This window comes from Arvicanthis niloticus, chromosome 1, assembly GCF_011762505.2.
Source record: "Arvicanthis niloticus isolate mArvNil1 chromosome 1, mArvNil1.pat.X, whole genome shotgun sequence".
Taxonomy (NCBI): Eukaryota; Metazoa; Chordata; class Mammalia; order Rodentia; family Muridae; genus Arvicanthis; species Arvicanthis niloticus.
The window spans coordinates 13,147,579-13,164,422 of NC_047658.1; positions in this window are offsets into that span (position 1 = coordinate 13,147,579).

Here is a 16,844-nt window from a genome sequence, read left to right on the forward strand (position 1 = left end):
GATCCTGACTGTCACCTGATGGGATTCAGAAATGCTATGGAAATAAGCTTCTGGGCATGTCTGGGAGGCAGTTTCTAGATTAGGTTCACTGAAGTGGGAAGACCCACCCTATATGTGGACTGAGCCACTGGATGGGGAGAAAATGTGATATGGGCTGGCTAGGGATGTGGCTCAGTCAGTAAAGTGCTTGTCACACAAGCATGATGATCTGAGTCTGAATCCTTAGTTCCCAGATAGAAGCCAGGCACAATAGTGTGTGCCTGGAGGCCCAGAGCTGGGCAGGTGGAGCAGGAGGATACCCCAGAGCTTGAGTATCAGGTTGACTAGCGAGGTCACTACATTTATTTACATGTTTAATGTTCTGGGTTCAGTGAGAGACTCCATCTCAACAAGTGAGGTAGGGAGTGGCTGAGGGATGTCCTGTCACCTGTAGCTTCACACATGTTCATGCTGCACCCCTGGTTCACACGTGTGCATGCTGCACCCCTGGCACACATATGGACAACCCCACGCCCATCTACCCACACATGTACACATGCAAAGAAGAAAGTGAGCTGAATACCAGCACATCATTTCTCTCTGCTTCCTGACTTGGGCTGTGATGTAAGCAGCTGCCTTAAGCTCCTGCCTCCATGTCTTCTTCTCCGTGATAGACCATATCTTTGAATCGTGAGCTGAAATGAACTCTTCCTTCTATTGTTGCAGTGGGACTAAACATAATTACCCAAACAGCTGCTCTGTGGGCTTCTTGAAACCCTTATGTGGCATAAAGAGTACTAGGGTCCCAAGTTGTAAGTTCATCTGTGTCACCGAGGTCCTAGGAAGACAGGACAATGAAGACAGAGGGACAATACTTGGTGAAGCAATGGCTGAAGTACAATAAATGGTTTGAAAAGTCAGTGCGTAAATACTACTAATTAAAAAACCCAGTATTAAGAAAAATTCCAAGCTAATTCCAAGCAAAATCAATGTAAACCAGTCTACCAGAGTGAAATTTCTGAAATCAAAAGGTTAAAACAAAACAAAACGAAACATCTAACCTAGAACAAGATGTTTTTAAAACCCTCTTCATGTACAAGGAGAGAAACTGTGAGCTGAGTGACTACTCATCTGAAGCGATGGAAGCTGAGAGACAGTTTGATCCCAGGGTTGAAGCCAAAAGTAAATGCAAAGATCTGGCAACAAGTCTATATGAACAAGTACAGCTTAGGAAGATGGGAAGGAATATCCTGAAACGTATAGTGAGGCCACAGGGAAAAATACAGCACTCAGGCTGAAGGAACAATGTAACACAGAAATTTAAGTTTATACATAAGGAATAAAGGGAATAAACAGAAATTAGTAATGTGCAAATGAATATTAAAATAGAAGCATCTTTATCTCATAATTTATTTAAATTTATGTGGGAGAAAGTTTTGAGATGAATATTGTCTTACAAAATGCAAAGTTTCAGTTCCAGGTGTGGAATGTTAGGACGCATGGTGGATTATAAGTTGTGTGTGTGTGTATAAGCAATGCAGAGAATGATAACATGAAGATAAAGAAAAGCTACATTAATGGAAATCAATCAAATAATGTCAGTTTAAAACCAACTGGTCAATAATTGTATCTGATGCAGATGTAGTAAGAAGCCTAACCCAATAGTAACATCCAACTAGTCACTGTAAGATATACATTTTATGTATAGAGGATACAGATTGAATATAAAAGTCTGGGAAAGATATGCCATGAAAACAATAACCACAAGAAACCTGGCATGCCCTATCATGACTAAAATATGCTGGGACTGAAAGAAAAATGTAATTAAAAGTTGGCCAAGAACATAAAGAAACATTAACTCAAGGGAGACTTACAAAGAGCTCATGGGTATCTGAAAAGGAACTTAGAGTTCTCAGTCACCTGGGAAGCAGGAAGCAAAATCACAATGAGGTGTCATTGTCAGGGCAGCCATGACGAGGTTGTATTGTTGCGGGCATCGTGGAAGATAGGGGGGCATTTCCTCAAAAAATAAAATAAATAAAAATAGACCAACCACTTGGTTTTGTTTCATATCCACAGGAAACAAAATAAAAGTCTTAAGGAACTGTAGGTACCTTTGCCTAATGTCAGTAATATTCACAACGAGCAAGAGATGGATGCATGCATCAATAGATGAATGGATAAAGACTTTGTAAAGTCCCTCTCATTGTGGATATTATACACTACATTGTGTACATAGATTAGATATAGATATAGATATAGATATAGATATAGATATAGATATAGATTAGATATAGATATAGATATAGATATAGATAGATATGTAGGTAGATAGATATAGATATACTCCATATAGATGAGAGATGAAGATGTATTTGTGGATATACACACATGGAAATGTTGCTACTTGTGATCCCTTGGCTGAATCTGGAGGACATATTACTTCACTAAATAAGCCAAACACAGACAAATGTTTCCTGATCTCACTTATTTAAATAATCTAGTGTCAAAAATAATAAAACCAGGAAGTTCAGCAGATGGATGCCAAGGGTTGTAGGTTAGGGACTGGGCAATACGGGTGGCATGGGACAAAGTCTTGGTTGTGTGGACATGTAACTCCTGAGTTCAGAGGTTCCGAGTGATGACAATAGTTAACAATACTATGATGTATATTTGCCAAGAGAATTGATCCTATATGTGTGTATGTGTGTCATATATGTGTTTGTGTGTGCATTTGTGAATGTGCATGTACATTCTGGTGTATGTGTGTGGGGGGGATAGAGGTTGAGGTCAGTGAGTTCTCAATTGCTCTCCATCATAATTTTTGAGACAAGGTCTCTTACTGAGCCTGGAGCTCACTGATTCTGCTAAGGTGGGTGGCCCTCGAGCCCTACCTTTCAATACTGCGATTAGAGATGTGATCACTGGAGATCCAAACTCAGGTTCACATGTGCAAACATTTCATCATCTGAGACATCTCCTCGGCCTGAGAGTTGATCTTACATGTGGTTTGTGTGGTTTTGCCTGATGTTGTTTAGATCATCTGTTTTGAGGCTGGTGTGTTAAAAGCCTTGTTCCTCGAGGTGATACTACCAAGAGGTAATGGAGACTTTAGGACACAGGGTCTTGTAGAAGATCACTTGGACATTAGAAGCAAAGCTTTGAGGGCCACTGAGGTGTCTTCCTCTTTCCATTTTCTGCTCCACAGGCATGAGACAGGCAGCCTTTGTTCCGAGCACTCTGGCCGTTGTCTGTCACCTCACTGTCGGCCCAGAGTACAGATCATGGACTCAAATCTTCAAAATGATGAACCAAAGTAAACTTTTTCTCTTTATAAGTTAACTAACTTGGGTATTTCATTATAGCTATGGAAAGCTAACATATAACAAAAGAAGAAAATTTTTAAAAGGTCATGTGGAATATAACACTGTATACTTCAGATGTTTGTAATTTTTGTATACCAAACATATCTCAGCAAAGCAGGAAAAAACATAAAATGTATTTGAATGTTACCAAAAATCTGTCTATAAAGCAGGTTCCACCAATAAATTCTCTCAAATATTTCGGAAGCTAAAGGGCAACATTACCTAAACTCTCTCCCAAAAACTGCAGGAGGAAGGCACACTTTCTGTCCTGCCTTACAAAGCAGGGACAGCACAGCATTAAAGGTGCCTGTACCATAAGGAGAGGTAATTACAGAAAAGTATCTAATCTGAACACACAAACCCCCAACAACACATGAGCAAACTCTATCCAGTGTGCAGGGCAAAAATGGGTGCAGCCCAGATTGCAAACATGGGTCAGCACTGGGAAATAATCAGAGGGACTGAATGCCTTCCAGAATGAAGCAGAAGAGTCACAACCCCCTCAATGAAGACAGAGAAAAATAGAATCTGATGAGATTAAAAAAAAAAAAGACCCAGCAAATTATGAATAAGAGGAAACCTTGTTGTAATGGGAAATTTTGAAATAGCCCGTGACTATCTTTCTTAAAACCCAAAAACTAAGCATTCTTCCCCCCCACCCCCCGCCTCCCGCTAAGACTAGAAACAGTGAAGCTATGTCCAGTCTTATTACCTTGAAACCAACTGAGGCATTCTAGTGAATTCAATAGGAAAATACCTAAATACATGAGAAAAAAATCAAAAGGGAATAAGTAAATAAAAATCAACAGCAAGCATAATTTTTCTGCATTAAAATAAAATTCCTCAGAAATTCACACACACACAAAAAAAATCTACCAGAACTTAACATGACTCTAGCAAGGTCATAGGATATAAGATGAACATGTGAAATTAATCCCATTTACATATAAATGGTAAATAATTAGAAGGGCATATTTAAATATAAAATGAGAGTAAATTTAATGAGAAGTGTTCGATATTTCTACATGGAAAACTCAAAGACATTACTGAATAAAATTAAGACGATATAACTTAATTTAAAGGGAGCGCTTATTGATTGGTTGGGACTTGATCATGCTAAAATTTGCCTGGTACTCAGGTTGGGAGACAGTTATTCAACACATTCCTGTGAAAATCTGGCAGGCTTTCCATTTGTAGAAATTGCCATGGGATTCTCACATTTATCAGAGACTACAAGGCACCCAGAGTATCTACAATTGTTAAAGATCTACCTTGCGAGATTCACTCTTCCTGAGCTAAACCTGAAACAAGCATGAACTTCAAACCCTCTTTTGCTTTGCTTTTATGAATTAATTTGAAATGAGTCAAAGATCTGAACATAAACTCTGAAGCTTAAAATGTCTGAGAGACAGTAGGACCCGGACTTTACAATTTAGGTGTAGATATTTCTGAAGGCATTCACGTAAAAAACTCAGTAAGAAAAAGGAACTAGATGGTGGTGCATACCTTTAGTCCCAGCACTTGGGAGGCAGAGGCAGGAGGATCTCTGTGAATTTGAAACCAGCCCAGTCTAGAAAGTTATAGGATAGCCAGAGCTAAATGGTGAGACCCTGCCAGAGAAAAAGAGAAGGACGAAGAGGAGGAGGAAGAGGAGGAGGAGAAGGAGGAAGAGAAGGGGGAGAAGGAGGAAGAGGAGGAGTAGAAGGAGAAAGAGGAAAATTACACTACGCCAAGAAAAGCAAGTACCAAGCCCCAGACTGAGAGACGCTATCTGCCACATACGGATCTCATAAGGCTTCCATCCAGAGTTTATAAAATTCCCTCAAGACAGTATTACAAAGAAAAGGAAATTATTAAATTGGGGTGGAAGATCTGAACAAGGCTGTTCATGAGCGAAGATCCACAGACGGTCAGATTCCTGAGGGAAAGAAATTAAGGTGAAAAGGGAGGCTTTCCTTAAAAATAGAAAACAGTTAACTAAGCAGGGCGACTCAGCTTTCCACACAAAGAGAAAGTGTGCTGTGCAGGGTCAGAGAGAGGGGCTGGCTTATTTAGTTCCCACCCAGAACCTCCGAACCCAGTCTTCTATGCAAATGACAAAAGGAAGGTTCTAGAATTTCTAGGTCCTGATAGATGTGCTGTAGGTCACAGCTCATTGGCCAGGAACAGGAGCGAAAGAGGACTTTCACTTGAAACTGGTTTTTATGAAGTTCAGTGGGTGGCTCTTTCACAGAGGAAGTGTGACACCCCACCCTGTCTGTAGATAGTAAACTGTACCCAGGGTGTGCGCTAGTCTCAGAGAACACACACACACACACACACACACACACACACACACACACACACACAAATCCTCTGTGTTATCAGTTATTTGGAGAAACCTACTTTAAGATGCGATGTTCCTTAACTTCTACATTCAGACATTGATAGCAGGAATTAGAAGGTCAAGCAACAGCAGCTTCAATAAGGACCTTAAGTGACAGGGACTCTCCAGTGTTACTGGAGCTGATGGTGTAAAACGGTGCAATCACTTTGAAAACTGTTTGGCAACTTGGTGTAAAGTTAAGTATATCCGCACAAGTGACTCAGCGACTCCAATCTCATGTTTTCACTCAAAAGAAATAAAAACATATGTCCATAAAAAAAAATCCCCTCACGCGGCAATGCTCATAGCAGCTTTATCCATAATAGTTCAGATCTGAAGGATGTCAGATGTCTACCAACTGGGAATGAATTGACAGCGTGCATGTGTCATGCTGTGACATGCCATGAAATACTACTCAGCCATAAAAAGGAAGATACACTCAACGTGGATGAATTGCACAGTTTTTATATTGAGTTAAAGAACCTGGACACTGAAAAGAAATCGTGCTGGATTAGTCTATCAATGTGAAATGTTAAAATGGGCAAATCTTACCCCTAGGCATAGAAAGAGGTCATCTCTAAGCAGGAGAGGTGGGGTTGTAGGGAGAGGACTGGCTTCCAAGAGAAGAAGGAATTACTTTGGAAGTAACAATCACAGTGCGGATGCATATTTTGGTTGAGCACTGTTGACCTGCGTATTTCACACGTGCACATTTTACTATTATGAATTAAAATTGGGCGAGATTGGTGTTTATTATTGTTGTTGTTGTTGATGATGATTCTTTAGATAGAAGATGTAGCCCAGACTGGCGCTGAACTCACAGGTCTCCTGCCTCAGCCGCCCAACTGTTGAATTACAGGTGTGCACCACCAGCCCATTTCGAGATCGATATTTAAACATAATTTAACATAAACAAATTGATTTGAAGGATTGTCTTGAAAAAAACAAAACCAATGCTGGTACTGTGAGAAAGAAACTCTACACAGCAATGAAGTGGAAACTGAAGGGTTCTTTGGAAAGTCAGTTGTGTTGGATGGTGTTTGGCTGGGCCAAACACGTGAAGGAGTGTTTTTCTGACATGGACACAGATGAAAGGCAGACTCCTGAGGGAACATTTTGCTGAAGCAGACACAAAAGAAAGGGTGTTCTGCTAAAGCAAGTACTTGAAAGGACTCATGATGATTCCTTGCTAACGACATGCATGTATTTGTTTGCCTTACATTGCATAGTTGCATCCAATTTGTGGGACCTCCATAGAGAGAAACACATCAAAAAACTTCTGGTGGTGTGCTGCAGTTTCTTGCCTCTTCGGCAGACTCGGGCTGATTGGCAGAGTGATGTTAGCTGAGACAGATGCATGTGCTGAGACAAGACCCGTGGAGGACACGTGATGTTTGGAGGGTATAAATAGGACTCACTCGACAGACAGTGAAGGAGGCTGAGCTTGGTTCCCTGGTACAGCTAGCTGTGTAACACTTGTGGGTCTTGTGTCTTCACTGATCTTTGCTTTGCTGAGAGAGGCACAGCTAAGAACTTCTCTTGGTGTTCCTCCTGGTCCCTCCAGGTAACTTGAGCAGAGGCTGAGGCCTGGCTGTCTCTGCCAGGTAGTGCCACCACTGCTAGTTAGTGTTTGCTAACCCCTGACTCTACTGAACTGGACTGCTGGTGTATCTGTGAAGTGTTTGCAAATGGATCAAGTTGCCACTGCTAACCTGTGAACTGAACTGCCACTTTTCAGACAACACAGACAGGAGTTGCTTCAAAGAACCTTTCTAAACAGGTCCACTCCCCCCATATCTGTTCTTTTCTACTACCTCTGGTGGGTGGTGGGCTAAAGCATTGAAGAACCATCATTAAAAATAGACTCTGAAAAAATTAAGGTTACACAGCAATGACCAGATGGTACTGAGATGTGGCTGCCAAGTTTACTAAGGCTGGGCTGTCTGTCTGTATGTCTCTGTCTATCTATCTCTCTTTCTCGGTTTCTGTCTCTGCCTCTCTTTGTCTCTGTCTGTACTTTCTCATCCTAATATACTTTGGATCAGAACTGTCCCTTAAAGGCCCTAGGATTAGAGACTTAATGTGCTAGCCTGTATACTTTGAGCTGCTGAAACTTTTAAGAGGTGGGTTTCAATGGAAGAAATACAGTTATTGGAGGCATGTCCTTTGAGTAGGTATTAAGACCCTGCTTCCTTCTTGTCACTCTCTTTTGTTTCTTTGGATGCCACAAAGGAACAGGCCTTATCCATATGCTGTCAGTGCAAAGACCTATACTGTATGTAACAAGGTTATGCAACCAAGGGCCTCTGAAACCATGAGCCGGTACAAACTTTCATCCTTGTAAGTTGTTTATCTCCGATATTTTGTTATAGTGACAGAAAACGTCCCCCTCCCCCTGATTCATCTATTTGCACTGTCAGATTGCTGTTTGTTTGATCTCTGCTCTTGAGAAGGCATTGTTCATGTTTCCGTTGATTTATTCAGCTAGCAATTATTCATAAGTTATGCCAATCTTCTCTAGACTGGTCATTTCCCCCCCAAGATCAACCTGCTCTTCAGGACACAGAGAATATACCAGAGTCCTGGCTACGGTCTCCCACACAGCCTCTCTGATGTTTAGCTGCCTGTAGCTCAATGGAAAACGTGACACGGCAACAAAATTTGGTTTCCCTGGAACAAGGGATCCAGGCAAGGTGGTACGGCAAAGTTCTGTCCTTTATTCTGACTGTCCCTGTCTCCTGGGCCTTTTCTCTTGGACACCTCTGATGGGGGGATCATGTGATTGAAATGGCATTATTGAAAACTCAGTAAGGACATATAAATCTGGGTCCTGAGTTAAAGAAAAGTGGGATTTTAGAAAATGGATCATTATTGTAAGTCTTCAGCTGTGTAAATCAGTCAGTTCTAGCTAAAGTGCGAAGGGAAGGCCTTTAAATCAAAACATTTTCTTTAGGAATTCCTGGGCACAGACTTGTAAAGCTGCCCTCAGATTCGTAAGCTTTGACTGGAGCTATGTAAATCCGTTGCCTCCCCTATGAAGCAGTTGAATGTTTTAACTAAATCTAATTCTTAAAATAATGATTTCTGAATCTAAACTTTGCTGCAAAAGATTTATAGGCGAGTTTTATAAATCAGAGGCAAGATATATAACGCAGACAGTGAGACATGTGATTTATACATCCAACTTGTAAATCAGGAGAAAAAACATCATGTTTTACACTAAATAATATTTTTACAAATGGCACCTCATACATCTTGCAATCGCCACAAATCTCTCACCCTGGAGTCAGGCTCTACAATGCCAGGCTGGATCACAAAGGAAACAGAGGGCCTGGGTGGCGAAGTTGGACTTGGAGCTGTGGGCCTGGAAGGAAACTCCTGGGTCTCTCACAGCAGCCTAGAGATGTCAGTGGATCAGGGGTGAGACACTTGTGGGTTTGCAATTCTGCTTGGCCTCCTGGGAACAAGGACTGCAGGTGAGTTAGTTACACTGCTATCCCAGGCTCAGTTTATACACCTATAAATGACAGATAATGGTGCCTTTGTCAAAGTCAAGCCACTGTGAGGCTTAAATGAGATAATATCCCTGAAGCAGACTCAGTGTCTGCAAACACAGGTCTTAATAGGTGCCAGTTATCTGCTGGTCTCTATAAAACTGCATGCTCAGAATCATGACCTATATTGCGATTTTTCAGCCTGCATGAATCTCTATCTCTTGAGTCTGGGAAGAGATAGAGAGGGGAGCAGACATTGGCCATTCAGTTACTAACACCAGGGCAGCGTGTCCTGGAAGTTTGCCTGCCCTATCTCAGAAGACGCCAGTATTCCTCGATTTTAGATTGCAAGAACCCACCCCACCCCTCTCCAAAGCTTCAGAAGGCTGTACAACCCTTTCCAGACCCGACTTCCGTGCAAAATTTAAATCAAAGTTAATGTCTTAAGAAGATTGTTACAAAAATAATACGTTTTTCTCGTGGAATATTTGAGAAATAATGGAAACTGCAGATACCCTTGCCTCGGAGAGATAACCGCTGATAACTGGCTGGTTATCCTCTTATGGTCTTTGTCTATGCATAGATTTACATACATACATTTTAAAAGGCAAGACCATACTACATGAGTTGCTTTGCAACTTTTCCCTCCCCGTTTAACCATATATTGTGAACGTTTTCTGGAGTCACTAAATAGTTCACGGGGTGGTGTTTTACGACCCTGGATTATAATGTACCGCCATTTACTTAAGCAGCTCCATATTGTCAGACGTTTAGTTTGGTTTTAATTTTTTTTGCTATTATAAACAACCTTCCAGGGAACATCTCTTAAATAAATTTCTGCAGTTATTTATGATTGTTTTCTAAGGATAAATTCCTACAGCGGGATTTGCTGTCTAAGTGGGTTATGCACATTGAAGAATTTGACTCGGGACCCTTTGAAAGGGTGGTATGGTTTTGAGCTCTTGCCAGCCAATGTGTGGAGATCTGTTTCTCTGTCCCCCCAGCATTTCTCTGTCTTTTTTGAACTGCTTATGTACCTACTAAATATTATTGAACTCAGTGTCATTTCATTTTGCTTAACCTTGACATCTTTAAAGTTTCACATTTTAAAATATTTTTCACTATTAGTATTTTCTGCTATAAATGTCCCAGTGATCTCCTTTGCCACACTGGTATTTCAACATGTTGAGACTGGAAACCCTTTCATTATGTATCTTGCAATTATTTTCTCTCTGGTTCTCATTGTCTCCCAGCTATGGGCACAGCATCAGACTTGAATTTTACATGGAGTCAGTTCTATATTTTATTTTACTAGAAGACACTAAGAATGTCCCCAGGGAAAGATGAGATAAACTCATGTCCACATCTCTCTCTCTGACTCTTTGGGATGTGTATTTTCTTCAACCTTTAATCCACCTGAAATGTATTTGGGAATATGAAGCAAAGCCCTCATGAATGAATTTAACAGCACTGTTTCATATATGGCCAGTTGCTTACCCACAAAGTTCTAAACACACTAATAAGAAGCCTCTCTTTCCTTCTCCTACCCTGTCTTCACTCTTCTATTTATCCTTCCCTCTCTTTTTCTTTTGAGGGCTCTGAGAATGAAATCCACTATTTTCTGCCTACTGGGCCATGGCTCTACACCTGGGTTATGCCCCAGACTCTGACTGATGAATTCCATCCAGTCTTGAATATTATTGATGAACCCCACCCCAAGCCCTCACTGGGGGATTCTAGGCAAGAGCTCTACCTCTGAACCACATTTCACTCACCTATCCTCTGTTCTTATTGCCATACCTATTACAATGCTACTTTATTTTATTTACAGATTGATACTCCTTTGATGCTTGTTAATACAAAATTTCTAACCCTGTGTGATCAAGCTTTACTTAACCATTAACTCATTTAGATGATACTTAAAAACACTTGGTCAAACTAAAAAAAAAACCAAACAAACTATTAAAAGAAGATGCACTTCAAATGGGCTTATGGGTAAATTGGTGATAAACAAAGCTCCTTCAATATTTAGTCCTTGCCCTGCCTTAAGAACATGTCATACAGCCCTCTCCAACTTTATCCTTCTTGCATCAACTTCAGTAAAGCCGCTTCATTCTACTTCCTTCTAGAACCATTGGGTTTGCATTGGGTTTCCCAGTCAGGCAGGCATAATTTCATATCAACCAATTTCAACCAAATTCAGAGTCAAAGATCTGTTTTGATTACGTAGAAAATAGGAAAGACAGTGCTTAAGATGAGGATGTGAGGCTCTTTGTGTGTTGGAGAACAATAGTGTCTACAGTCTGAAAATGACCCTGCTATCTCTGACCTGCCAAGAATGCACCAGTGAATAAGCAAATCCCACTTAGCATGCAGACAGTATCAGTAATACTGGAAATACTACTAGAAAAACCAGACGAACAGTGTCCCCAGTATTTACGTCCTTTGTGGATCATGGAATAACGAGAGCCTACTTCTTGGGTGTTACTCTATCCCTCTTTCCTCAATCCATTTCCTCTGTGAACTGTGACATTGTGGGTGACAAGGAGATTCCATGCTTGGGAAGAAGTTCTAGGATGTTGTAGAGTGTGACATGATCACAGGAAAGGGATTGCTAAGACCCTGGTGTTTCTGTGCTGTGAGATGATTTTGCTATTGACTTGTTTGGGGGCAGGGCTGAGTGGGGAAAGGAAACAGAACCGGGATACATGTTGATGACAGAGTCAGTGAGATTTAATGAGAGAGAGAGAGAGAGAGAGAGAGAGAGAGAGAGAGAGAGAGAGGAACAAAAGAATAACATCCACACTTCTGAGCACAGAAACTGGATTGTTACTCAGTGTGTTAGTCAGAACTTTGATTGGCAGGGTGATCAAACACCTGGGAGAACAACAGAAAGAGAGGGATTATTTATTTTGGCTTACAGTCTCAGAGGGATCAGTTAATCCCCGTCAAGAAGGCCTGGTGGAACAGCTCACATCATAGAAAGGAGATACTGGAACTCAACTGGCTGTTTTCCTTTTCTCAATGAATTCCAGCGAGTCTTCCAGACCAGGCACAGTGCCATTCACATTCTAGATTTTTCCTCTTCAGCTAATTTTTTTCTGGAAATTGTCCTACAGACATCTAGTTTCTTAGGCTACTCCCTAAAGATTACCAATCATGCAGAATGAAAGACTGCTATGGAAGTAGATATGAATTAGAATCAAATAAAGAACTATGTGTGTAGATCCAGCTTTCTAGTCATCAACAGACAGAGTCCCTGACTCCAACACTCCCACATACAAAGGAAGCACTTTGGTGCCTGCACTGGAAAGCCCAGGGATAGAAGTGGCTTATGTGTCAGGTGCTCAACACTAACACCAGGCCTTTCTGCCATTCTCCCTTCTTTCCCTCTCTTCCATGCTTTTCTGATGTTGCCTTATGCTCTGATAGGCTGGTCCCATGTATCATCATATAGTTGATTCAGCTACCTCAAGTTATATCCTAACAGTTTAGCAATCTCACTAATATTTTTATTCTTCAAATGGCACCAGCAAAATCATTCAGTATGAATATTCTGGAGTGATTTTTGACTCTATACCTCTCTTTTTGATAATCTATTCTTCACCTTTCTTTATGACATTCTCTGGCTAGTTTAGTCATATGACTAACCATACTAAAAATACATTGCAAGAATACACTATCCTCTGCAACAAAACAAAACAGAAAGAAAGGAAAGAAGAAAGGAAGGAAGGAGGAAAGAAAGAAGGAAAGAAGGCAGGCAGGCCAACCAGACAATTCATGGATGGCTATTGTTTGTCAATAAATAGTTGGCTCTAAAATAATTTTTCTTTTCTTTTTTAAAATTTTTATTTATTATTCTTTCATAAATACATCCCAACCACAGCTTCCCCTCCTTTCACTCCTCCAAGACTTTAGCCCCTCTCCAGACACAGTCTCCCTACTCCCCCCATAAAAAAAGCAGGCCTCCCAGGGACATCAACCAAACATGGCCCAAGATACAACAAGACCAGGCACAAACCCTCACATCAGGGTTGGGCACAGCAACTCTATAGGAGAAAAGGGTCTTAAAAGCAGGCAAAGAGTCAGAGACACCCCACCTCCAACTGTCAGAACCCCCCCCAAACACCAAGCCAGCAACCATATTGTATATGCAGAGGACCTAGCACAGATGCATGCAAGCTCTGCTCTTCCTACTTCAGCCTCTGGGAGTCCCTATGAGCCCTGCTTAGTTGATTCTGTGGGCTGTGCTCTCCTGACTCCAAAATTTAATGACTAAGGCACGGGAGATGAAAGAAACACTATATTGATTTATGCCAGAACAACAAATGTAACAGGGACCGCCCGCAAGAAAATTTTCTACCTTATTTCTCGGGTACTTGAGTAGAGATGTTGACCAGAGTTTGAAATGCATCTGGGAAGGTTCGGACAGGACTAAGTACTTAGAGAAGCAATCCTGATGGAATGACAAAAAAGTCCGAGCTTCGTATCTGTGAGCTTTGTGTTATTACAGTGAATAACCTGGAAGAAAGAAAGGATAGACTTATCTTGCTTACAATTTGGAGGTTCCAAATGCAAGATTGGATGTGCCTAATCAATCAGTCTCTGTTGAGTGTGGAGTATGGTGGCATTTCATTTGTGGGGTGGGCATGAGAACAAATGACCATGTATTGAAACAGACAGAAAGTAGCTGGGTCATACAATCTCCTCTGGGGGTATGCCACCAATGACTGAAGTACCTCCCATCCAACTCTACCTCCTAAAGTGACTCCCAGTACTGACACCGTGGGAACCATGCCTTTAAATTTGGATGCCCAGGAAATGTGTCATCAGATTCCCATAGGGCTGAAGACTGAAAAAACATGATAAATGGGGACAGGGCAATGTGTTGACTCTCCTTTTCAAAAGCAGATTGGATTCGGAGCAGGGCCATAGGTCAACGTCAGAAGGAAATATCTGTGGAGGTATCATAGCTCAATTTTAGGAACGAACACTAGTAGAAACTTTAAGGGAGGAAATTAGTCAGAGCTAAAGGAAGCTGCAGGCAAATAGGAGTAAAGGAGTCCTTAGGAAGAGAGAAGTGGGTCTGTTCTGTCTTAGTAACAGGAGGAAGTTGGTAGGGATTGGACAAGTGCAACTGGGCCAATAGATTCCACACCAGGAGTTGAAGTCTGTTTGTGATAGATTCTTACATCTCCATGATGAACCAAAGTTTGAGGTTGTGTTCAGAGGAGAGGTAGAATCATTGCTTGACCTTTGAGTCCATAAAGGGCATGAGCCAAGAGTACAGGACAGTACAATGGGGTAGTATCTAGCAATGAGATGAGAGGAGTCTTTGAGATTTCCTTGGTGTGACATTGTGTCTAATTGTGTTTCTAACCAGCTCATCATAGTAGCATCTTGCTGCAGACTGCTGTCTTGTTCTGCAGGATCCTAGATGTGGGTGTATTTACTATCCCCACATCAGAGGCTGGCTTTAGGGTGGGATTCCCATAACAGGACACAGATGCCCCACTGCTGGAGCTCTGAGACTACATGAAACAAAGCAACCACAGTTATAATAAAGTGCCAACATTTGCAGGAAGGAGCAGCATTTACACAGCCCTGTTTTCACTTTTTGAAGCTGTTGAAGTCAGAGTAAGGCAGAATTTCCCATAATCCAAAGGCCCAGCCTCCATCCAACACATTCATATAAGCATAATACTGCCCTAGTCACAAAGACTTACAGAATTGTTGAATGGGTGAAGGATGCTAGAGCCATTGTGGTCTGAGGGATGGTAGATGTCCAGTGACAAGATGCTGTATCTATATACAGAAGGTGAGGTCTTTGTGTTTTATCCTATACAGTAATTTGCAGTCTAAGAAATTCACATTGAGAGGCTGAATTGAGAGTTTTGGCAGCTAAGAGTGCTGACTGCTCCTGAAGAGGACCTGTTGGGCAGCTCCCAACTGCTCTAGGAAATCTGATAATCTTTTCTCATCTCTCTGGGCATCTGCACATACCCACACTTGTACATATAATTAAAATAGAGCACACCTTTAGCACAATGTTTTTATTTTTCTTCTCTTTTTTCCTTCTAGCATGGCTTCTTTCCTTCTCTCTTTTTTCTTCCTTCCTTCCTTCTTTCCTTCCTTCCTTCCTTTTTTTTTTTTTTTCCTTTTTCTGAGTCAGGGTATTTCTAGGCAAACCACACTGGCCTAGATCATGACATCCTTCTGCCTCAACTTCCTGAGTGCTGGGATTAGAGACAAACACCCCTGCTCCTACCACAATGTCAATTCTTGATTGACAGTTGAAGATTTAAGTACAAATTTCAAGTGAAATGTTCTCCACAACTATTGCTTTTTATGCTCTTAACTCTTTCCAGCATTAAAATAGACAAGTGTTTCTTCTCTACAGGAACGACACACTGACACTGCTAAATAACAAAAGCCAGGTTTAATGACTGGGGTGTTCTACACCCTGAGGCTGAGCATTGAGAACCAGAGGTGACATTGACTAGTCATGCCTGGCTCCTGGGAGGAGGTGCTTTCCTGTCCTCAAGGAAGTGTTTGACCATAAAGCCCAAGAGACTGCTGCCTGAAGGACAGAGATGAAGACACCCTTAGGGTGGCTGGCTCCATAACAAACATCACTCGAGACTTCCCTTTTCCCCCTCAGAATGCCAATGTGATTATGCGTGGAGCCGTTGCTATTTACAGATTTCTTAGCGCAGAGAGCATTACACAGCCAGTGACACAGAATTACAACCATCTAGACATATGGTTTGGATAAACAAAGCACAAAGCGCAAATTAACCATGGTTGACTATAACTCCCTGCTCTCTACTCCCTAGGGAAGGACTTTAGTGAAAATCCCCAGTCGGAGAAAGCAATACATATCAGAAAGCATAGCACATACAACGTGCTGTAGACAAATGCTAAGCCTTATTTAATGCTTTCCATGGTGCCAGAACACAATGGCACCAACCTGTCTAGGAAAAGTTATAACTCTCTGCCAGTTTCCTGTAAATAGAAACTTCTCTCCTACAGCTCCCATGCCTGTGTGCTCCAAGGCCAAGGGATGTCTCCTATTTGTCATCACCTTGCTTCTATTTCCCTTGTTCCCAAAGGCCAGTGGCCTCCTGCATCTAGAGGTCAGAACCGCATGGATGCAGATGCAAGGAAGCCTCTTCTGAGTAAGTACCCTTCAACCTCCCTCTGGAAGGAGCCATCCCCCTCCCCATGCTTGTCTACAGAGAAGCAGCCTCACCCCAACCCCCAGGCTTTGAGTGCATCCAACCCCAAGGGTGCCATTAGAAGCAAGCTGATTCTGTTTTCTGGCAGGAAAGAGTCCTTCATTTCCCATATTTTATACTTCATGAGAAAGTCTTGTAGGGCAGGGAAGTCTGTGTGAGGTCTTTGGCCTCCCATCACTGACACATGAACCTTATAAACTCTGACAATAGAGTATAATATTTGCTTTTTATAATACATGTGCATTGCTTTCCAAAGGAGAAAGCAAAATAAATAAATAAGCACAACAAAAGTCTATACTTGGCGCGGACAGGTCCACTGAAGTTTTTCAAAGGGGGAAGAAAAAAAATTCACAGAACACTCAACTAAATCTATACCTCCTTTTTTTCTTGTCGTGGTGACTTT